Source organism: Fukomys damarensis, unplaced genomic scaffold (assembly GCF_012274545.1).
Source record: "Fukomys damarensis isolate Sample0158 unplaced genomic scaffold, DMR_v1.0_HiC HiC_scaffold_8, whole genome shotgun sequence".
NCBI lineage: Eukaryota > Metazoa > Chordata > Mammalia > Rodentia > Bathyergidae > Fukomys > Fukomys damarensis.
Window position 1 is genome coordinate 25,412,195 of NW_022900920.1, and position 9,448 is coordinate 25,421,642.

The following is a 9,448-nucleotide window of genomic DNA, read 5'->3' on the forward strand; positions in this document are numbered from 1 at the left end:
GCGGCCCATGCTAGGAGTTGGCCGTGCAGCTCCCGGCCAGCGCACCAGACAGCCGCGGGCACCGGGGAGCCGCGTCCTGGGGGAGAGACAGGAGGGGACCCCCAGCCCGAGTCCGGAGAAGCAGCCTCTGATAGGGCCCAGCCTCTGCCCGAGCCAGTGGCCCTTGGGGAGGCGGAGGGTGCGAGTTCAGGGCGAACTGCTAGGGCGCAGTGGGCAGCAGCACCAGGGAGTGAGTGCGACGGAAGTTCAGACTTCTGCGTGGGAAGAAGCGTCCACGCATCCTCCAGCCGCGGGGCTCTCAGCCCTACGAAGAGGTCGGGGGTTCCAGGCCGCGCACCCCCCCCACACACACACACACACAAGACTGCGGTGGGGAGGGGTCCTGGCAGCCCAAGCCCAGCGCCGCCAGAACGAGGGCGCACTGACACCTGCTGGCCGCTCGTCGTCACGGCTGGGAAGCGACCCGCCCGCCGGGGCGGGCACCTCTCCCAGTTTGTGGTCTTCAGCCTGCACTTTCCTGTCTCGGAGAAGTTGGGTCTAAGCTCAGGAAAGGAGAACCCAGATTTTAAGTTGTACTTCGCTGTGCTGCAGAAATATTCCCAAACAGGTTCTGTACCTCCGGAGGGAGTGGGACTTTGATAAAATCACACCAGGAAGGAAGGGCCGGCAGACACTCCAGACCAGGCCGGATGTCCCACCCTGAACCCCACTGCCTACCGTGCTGCCCCCGCGTATCCAGCTGCCCAGCTCTGAACTCCTGGGAACCTCTGCCTTTGTGGAGGCACAAATACCCTATGAATGCCTCCTAGCAGGGGCTCTGAGGCTCCAAACACACAGCAATGGTAAGGAGGTGGAAATGTTAACTGCCCTGATTGGATCGTTAAGCACTGCATACATGTGTCAAATTATCACACTGTATCCTACAAATTCGTACAATTAAAATATTTTGTACAAAGTTAAATTTTATTCTTGCCCCACCCCATTCACATGCGCACCCCATCGTTCAGTAAGGAGAGGGTGGGCCCCCAGGAAGAGAATATTTTCTCTTTGATAAGCAGTGGGGGTAGGAATAGCAAGTTTTTCCTTGTGTGTTAGATATCCTGTGATAGTTTCCAACAATCACTAGGGTACCAGCTTGCATTGTACATCTGCACTTTTCAGACGAGCAGCGGGTAGTACAAGGAGAAAGCCCAGGAGGTTAGGAAATATCAACAGGAGAGACATGAGAACTAAAGAAAAGTTGTGTTATTGAAGGAACCAATGAACCCAAACGCCTTATGTTGTCATCTAAACCGGAATGCCAAAGGCTAAACGGACACCTCTCTGGGCAGTGAGGTGCAGGCTGTGGTCTTCCTAGGGCTGAGTACTAATGAATGACCTCGAGGTCACCTTCAACTCCAGCCAGGTCTGTTGCCTCCTTGTGATTGTTAATCGATGCTGCTGCTCTTGTTGCAGATGGTCTGGAAGTTTATGCCCTTCAAAGTACAGTGGACCCTCAAGTTACAATCGGCCTGACATACGAATAACTTGGGCTAATTAGGTTAATGGAAGATTCATCTGGCTCTTGTTATCTATAGCATGTTCCTAGGTAAACATCTAGATCTCAGCTATATTGACTTACAACCAACCAGCCCTTGGAACCAATCAAATCTGTATGTTCAGGGTCTACTGTATTTCACAGATACCTCATTTGGCATCACTGTCTTTAAAACCTCTGTCTTTACTTCCTCCACTGTGTTCTGGGGAGCCTTTCTAATCCCTCTTTTTAGACAGTCTCAAGCAAGCTGAAAAGGCAGAATTTCCTCCCTCTGTTGTGTTCATCATTTTATTCCTTCTACTCTGCTCTCTGCTTTGAGTGTTTAGCAAAGGCAGGGATATTATCAGTGGGATCATTTGGAAATGCAACAACACCCAATTCTGCACAGCACAAAAGTTGAAGACCATGGCCATCTAGGGTTCACCATGTTCTCAGAGCTTAGGGGCTGAAGCCAGGTGTGGAGGTGCACACCTATAATCCCAGCACTTGGGAGGCTGAGGCAGGAGGATTGCCTCGAGGCCAGCCTGGGCTACCTGGTAAACTCAAAGCCAGCCTGAATGACATAGCAAGACCTTGTCTCAAAAAAAAAAAAAAAAAAAGACTGCATCTTAGGAAACTGTCACTTACCACGTCCACACTAACTTCCAACACACTGACCACCTTCCTATCTCACGTCAGAAGCAAGGGAGAAAACAAAAGCAAAGTCTACTGTGTTTCCCTTCTTGAAATTTCTGCTTCCGGTTTGTCATTTTGACACCTCTTGTCACATTTCCTAACTGTTCCCAAGCAGCCAATCAGTGTCTTAATTCCTGGGTTTGGAATCTTTCCTCTTAATCTGGAAACGCACCTCTCAAGGAGCCAGGGACCCTGGGGCCGGTGCAGTGGCACGACTGTTAATAAGAACTGGAGCAGCCTTTTGTGGCTCTGCTGTGTGTCGGTCCTGTCCAGGGTTCTCTACAGAGCCACTGCTTCCTACAGAGCTCTTCCTCCTGTCAGAGGTTCCTTCTCGCCAACGGCTCTGCCTCCATAATTTCTCACAGAGCCGTATCTCTGAGCTTTGAAACTCTACATGGACACCATTAATCTTTGCTGGAAGGTTTCATGCTGTGCCGGCTGGGTGAGCCAGAGCCGAGCAGAGAGATCGACAAGGACAGTACCAGACCTGTATACCAGCACCGCCTGGGAAGGTAGATACACTCCCAGTGCCCCACCAGAGAGATTGTGACTCAAGTCCAAGGTGGGACACAGCTGCTGGATTTTAGCAAAGCCCTCCAGGCAACACGGTGTGCCCTTCACTGAAGACCCTACCAGAGAAGTGGTCTCAGGGAGGGTGGGGTGATGGGCAGGCGCTCTCTCCTGGTGGGGCGTGAAGAGTGCCGTTACTTGGCAACTAGCATGAAGTCAACCTGAGCTGGAAAGAACCGGTCCAGGTTGAGAATCACTGTCCAGAGGCTCAGGCCAGCAGGTCTGCAACATCACAGACCTCAGGGACTGAGACAGCTCAAACAGTGGAGTGCAACCGTGGACAGAGGTTGGCTTTGATGGCCTGAGGAGGAACCACCTCCGAGCACACAAATGAGGGCCATTATTTTTCCATTATTAATTTTAAAATACCACTTGCCAGCACTGACCTCATGCCAGGTGCAGTGCTCAGCAGTTCATGTACTCTTTATGTTCCGTGCATGTATGTGTCATACGCTACAGACCAGTGATGGTGAACCTTTTATAATAATAACAAAGCCAGCCGTGGCGTGCATGCCACAGGTTTGCCACCACTACTATATACCATATACTGTTTCTGTAATTCTCAGAATAGCTCTGAACAAAGGCCCGGAGAGGGTAAGTAAATGGCCCAGCTACTGAGTGGTAGAATCAGCCCCCACCCTATGTTTCCTGACGATGATCCCAACGAGCTTTCTCAGCTCCCTACCGCAAGGCTGTGCCCTCTACCTACAGCCAGGGGGAAACTGCAAGGTCCCTGGGTTATCAGAAAAGAGAGCACTGACACATGGGTGAATCCCTGCCAGTCTCTGCCCTCTTGGTCCAGTCGTGGCTATTACAGCAGGTCAGTTTGGGGCAAAATGGGTCTCTTCATTCCAAGAGGTCCTGGAGGTAGTCACAGGCACACACTGCCTGAGACTGGACATTTCCCAAGGACCCGTCTGGTGCAGGGTGAAGACAGCACCAACTGCTTAGGCAATACCTGAACTGCAAAGGCAGCTCTCCCTGTCCTGGGAACCTGCACATTCTTACTGCAGCTTAGGTGCATGCTCTTTTCTTGAGCTGATCTACTCCTCTGTAGGACAGGCTAACAAGGGAAAGGACTATTGGTTTATTTTTGCATTCCCAGTACACTCCTAAAACAAGCTGCTCGGAAGTCATACTTCTGAGAGCTCAGAACTCTTGGAGGCTAAGGCAGAAGGAGCACAGGTTCAGGCCCAGTCTAGGCAATTTAGTAAAACCCTGTCTCAAAAAAAAAAAAATTTTTTTTTTAAGGCTGGGGATATAGATTTGAGAAGGCCCTGAGTTCAATCCCCAGTACCACCAAAAAAAAAAAAAAAATCTGGAATAGACTTCTTAGAGATTCTGTTGGTGTTGTTGTTTTCTGGTTTTTTTGAGACAGGGTCTCACTATGTAGTTGAGACTGACCTGGAACTCACTGTTTAGCCCAAGCTGATCTCAAACTCACAGCGATCCTCCTGCCTCAGCCTCCCGAGTCCTGGGATTACAGGCATGCGCCACCACGCCCAGCCTAGACTTCTTAGAGATTCTGATTCAGTGAAATTGTGCAGCCTGGGCACTTCCATTCCTAACAAAGGTCTGAGTACTTCAATACATACCAAAATACAACACAAGACACACTAGCACAGAAACTTGCAAAGTGCTTACAGAATGAACGAGTAAACGGATGGGAGGTTTTAATTATGAGCAAAGCAGTACAGAAGTTACAGGCCGGGAGTAGGTGGCCAAGATGGCTGGCGTCTCATTCCCAAAGAAGGATTTAGTTATAGCTGTAGGATCTTCTCATTCTTTTTTTTTTTTTTTTTTTTTTTTTCCTAAAAGGAACATGTTAGTAGAGGGAGGAGATGTTCTAATTATAACTACAGCTAGGCAGTTTACCAATAAATGAAAGCAGCTTAAGCAAAATAATTTGTCTTGGAGTCATATCTGAAATTAAATTGTCAGGCAACGCCCAAGTGTGTCTTGGCACCTCTGTCTGTCTTTTTTTTTTTTTTGTACCAGAGACTGAACTCAGGTCCTTGAGCTTGCCAGGCAGACAGCAGACCCCCTGAGCCAAATCCCCAGCTGTCTCTCTTTGATGGTGACTGCATCTAACAAGAATGGAGGAGCTGGGTGGGCAGGCACTTTAACTGTTTACCACGGGGGAGGTGATTGACTAAGAAAAAAACATATGCCCCATTAGCCTGGACAAGGCTGTGTCAAACCCGCACAGAAAATTCGCCACACATGCACACGAGCCCAGAGCACACGCACACCCCCGCACACTTACCCACCGAACATGATGAGCAGGTGAGGAACACGATGTTCCCACCACGGCCTCGGCCACGGGCACAGCTGGAGCCACAAACCTGTCAACTCACTGTCCTGACAGTGAGGGACGGAGGGAGTCACTAGGGAAAAAAAATCTGCTGCTTTCTCTGAGCTGTGAATTCCTCCAGCTCCTTGCTCCTGCACTGGAGCCCTTTGCCATCTCAATGTCATCAAAGGTTAATGAAGCCAAAAGGGAGCGCCCACCGCAAGGGCCCTGTGAGGAGCTGCCCGATGCTGCACTTCTGGCTGCCCTACCACAGACACTAGGTCAACGCTGCTCTGCTCACACAAGTAAGTGTGAGGTCCGCCACTGCCTTCGTCCCTTTCCAAAGTGCCAGCCCATCCCGCCCTGGCCTGGGAAATTAAACCAGGCCCTCTCTATCTCTGCAGAGACCTCTGCAAGACCAAAAGGAAAGCAGCTGTTGCCAGGATCCTCTGTACCTTGAGGGTGCCCAGAAAGAGTAGGCTCTCGCTGGATCTTTGCTGCAGCCTCGGTGTGCACAGTGCGCTTGTTTCCACTAAAATATGGCTCTTGCCCAGGGACTGCGGGACACTCGTGTAAGGAGGCTGAGGCAGGAGGATTGTAGATGGAGGCCAGCCCAGACAGCTTAGTAAAGCCCTGACTCAAAATGAAAAGGAGCTGGGAATGAAACTCAGTCATAGAGCAAGAAGCCCTGAGTTCCACCCCCAGGAAGGAAGGGAGGGAGGGAGGGAAGGAAGGAGGGAGGGCAGCAGCAGGCAGGCAGGCAATTCCCAGTTTTCATCTGCTACATATTTTAGCAATTATACCATATGAGGCCCTGGGTTCAATTTTAGCAGTCATAGAACACGACTGTTCTATGACCACTGAAGTTCAGGGAGTGAGAATGTTGGACTTCAGACAGCCTCACAGCAGTGCCATTAAGTGCTGACATCTGTAACAGATGAAAACAGGGACTTCCTTCCTCCCCTCCTTCCCCGGGGACTGAACGAAGGGCCTCATGCTCTGTAACTTTCTCACTTTGCACTGAAGAGAGAAAGCCTCTCAATAATGTCAACAGTTGCTAAAATTTTAACCGATGAAAACAGAATTGCTCTTGAGAGGCAGCTGTAAAGCAGGATTCATAGCTGTTTGTTGCTTTTGAGACAGATGTAAACTAGATTGCAAGTACAGATGCTGGAGAAAGAGAAGAGGGTCTAAGTCACAAAGCTGAAGGAACTTAAATAGAAGTAGGGAAACTAGCCTGATGCTGTTTCAGGACGCTTTCTTTTGCAGTTGGAGCCAACACTGGTGGAAACAGAACAGAAAATGGATTAATTCACATAACCAAAATTCAGTTCATGTCAGGGGCAGAATTTGCTTTAAGCAAGGTTGATACAGTGGCTCAGTACTGTCACTAAAATGCTGACCCTCTGCCTCATTTCTTCTTGAGTTCTACACACACACACACACACACACACACACACACACACACGCACACACAATGGAGAAAGGGAAGAAATGAAGCAAATACATGGAGAGTAACAGGTATGAGGAACTGTGCAGCCTCACAAAACAAGCATGAGGAAGCTGCCTTGGTCCCTCCCAGGTAGGCGGGCACCACTGAGCTACATCCCCAACTCAATTGCAGGTTTCGCCGCTGCAAAGCTGACACAGACTTCTTGTTTCTCATTCTTGGATTCCAGACCCCACACAACTACTTTCTCTTTTACTCTTTGAGTTTTCTTCCATCCTGTAAAACCAGAATATGTGGTAGATGAATGTGAGAGCTTTAATGTAACAGCAATATTTGCTGAGTATCTTCGTGAACCAGATCCAATACTACATGCTGATAACACAACCACCAATAAGATATAATTCCCAAGTTTGCGAGAGGAATCTTTTCTATTGACCTCATAGGTGTTCAAAATATTTGAATAAAACAACAGATTGTTAAGCACCAAATATTTCTAATAATGATGGCACCTCGAGGGCAGACTTTGAATCACCCCTTTGTTCAGTCACGTAGAAGTGAAAATAGAACAGAGACATTTTAAAAGATTTACCCAGAGCCTGGGATTTAGCTCAGTGTTTCCACTGCCTGCCACGCAAGCACAAGGTCCTGAATTCAATCCCTGGTACAAAAAAAAAAAGATTTACCCACTTCTAGTGCCAGAGGAGACAAAGTAAACCAGGGACTAGGGGTGCAGCTCAGAGTGGAGCACTTGCATAGCCTGCCCTGGCCCTGGGTTCCACCCTCAACACCAAAAGATAAAAAGAAGTTAGAGAAATGAAAGTGAAAAAAAAAAAGATAAAAAATGTAAAACCTAACAAAAGGAAAATAAACACAAAGTTTCCCCAAAAGTAAATTTAAAAGACAAACAGATGGAAACTAGGAGAATGAACATAAGACAATTAGAGTACCAGACAAGGAAGTCCAGAATCTGAATATTACCTGTTCTGTTAAGAATAGAGAATGTACAGGGCAGGGAAATATATTTTTTATCTCTACATAGAAACAAAAAATACATCTTTCCAGATTGAAAGGGTTGAGTAATCCAGCACAATAACTGAAAGGGAAGGTAAAACGGGGAGGAGTGTATTATATCCTCACTCTGTTCCCAGGCACCAAGCTAGAACAAATAAACATCACAAGAAGATGTCTGGAAAATAAAAAAACTGTCTAAAAAATAAACGGTAGCGAGCAGATTAGAAAAGGAAAACAAAACTTGAAGAAGAAACCTAAATGAGAACATTTCTTCTTTATTTTTTCTTTTTCTTTCAAATTTGTCCTACTGGAGATCACGGTTGGTTTGGAGCAGCAGGTTCCTGAACAATTAAATCAGTGAGAAAAATCCCACCTTTCCGGCCAGAGAACTGGGAAAAGGTCCCCCCTCCCTGGCTCCTGCCTCAGCCACTAAAGCTCTTCCAATGCGGGAAGTGCAGCCTCTTCTGGCAGAAAGAAGGGAGAGAGGCACCCGCTTCTCTCTACTCTGCCTGAGAAAGTGGGTCTTACAGAACTGGCTGGCAGGGTTGTGGGTGACTGACACTGTAATGGGATAGCTCCTTGTAAAAGTAGATCGCCCATTAAACATTACCCGGTCCTGGGTTGCTCTCCCCTCCTTCTGGAATTGGATTCCAGGTTCTTCTCGCCTTGAACAAAGAATTGAACAAAACAACCAAAAAGTAGTGGTACAGTTTATCTGAAAAAGTAAAAGTGAAGAGTGAGAAACTGGCTCTGCAGAGCGAGGCAATATAAGAGGGAGGAAAAAGCAAAAAGTATAAGAGGAAAGCCAGGATAGCAAAAGCTTGGCACCTGCGTCCTTTTATACCGTCCAAATCTCGAGGAAACCCGCGAAAATTTCTACGCACAGGGCCTGAGAGGTGGTGCTGGGACCACTCCTTGCTACTGAAAACCTGCTGGAGTTCTTGAGAGAAGTCCAAGTGCAGGGCTTTGGGAGCCATTCTGGGATCTTCACGTCTACTTGCCACGCCCTCATCTCCTACGTCACGACTCCAAAGGAAATCTTTCTGGTCAGATAAGTGGGAATTGGAGTCGCTGCCAAGACGAGAGTGCATTTGGGGCAACCCACAGAGTGAGATCTGGAGACGGCAATGTGTGTGAGCGTGCACCTGGGACTGCACACGAAACACAGCAAGTGTGCACACTGCACTCTAGGAACCAGGCCACTGAAGGAGAGGCAAGGCTTGAGATTCGAAACCAATTAGGTTGGTTTCCTGTGAAAATAAACCAAACAGGTTTTTTACAGAATCCAGATTAATATTCATAATGTCCAGGATACATAATTAACACACAATATACACCAAGTAAGTGGGGAGAGGGGAGACAGATGCCTAACCTGAGATGCTAGAAATACAATCTAACAGAATTTAAACAGCTATTATAATAACTAGGTTTCAAGAAGCAGATGTAAATAGTTACGAAATAGAAGGCAGAAGTTCTCAACAGACAACTGGGAACTGTAAAGAGAAAACGAATACAAATTTCAAAATAAAAACATTTTAATAAAAATGTTCTAGAAAGGCTCTGTATTAGCTTCCTAGGGTTGTTATACCAAAATGGCACAAACTGGATGGCTCAGAAGGACAGAGTATTTGCCCACAGCCTTGCAGGCCAGAAGTGTGCATTCAAGGTGTGGCGGGACCGGTCCCTCCGGAAGTGGCAGAAGAGAGCTCCTTCCTGCCTCCCTCAGTTAAGTATCACTGGTCATGTGACTGCAGGTTGGCCAATTTATTGACCTCTTCAAGGAACCATTTTGGTTTCGTGGATATTTGTCTACAGTTTTTCTGTTTTAAATGGATAACTGCTCCTTATTCTTTCCTTCCTTCAGTTTTCATTGGGTTAAATTTACTTTTTAAAAAAATTTTTATCAATCAGA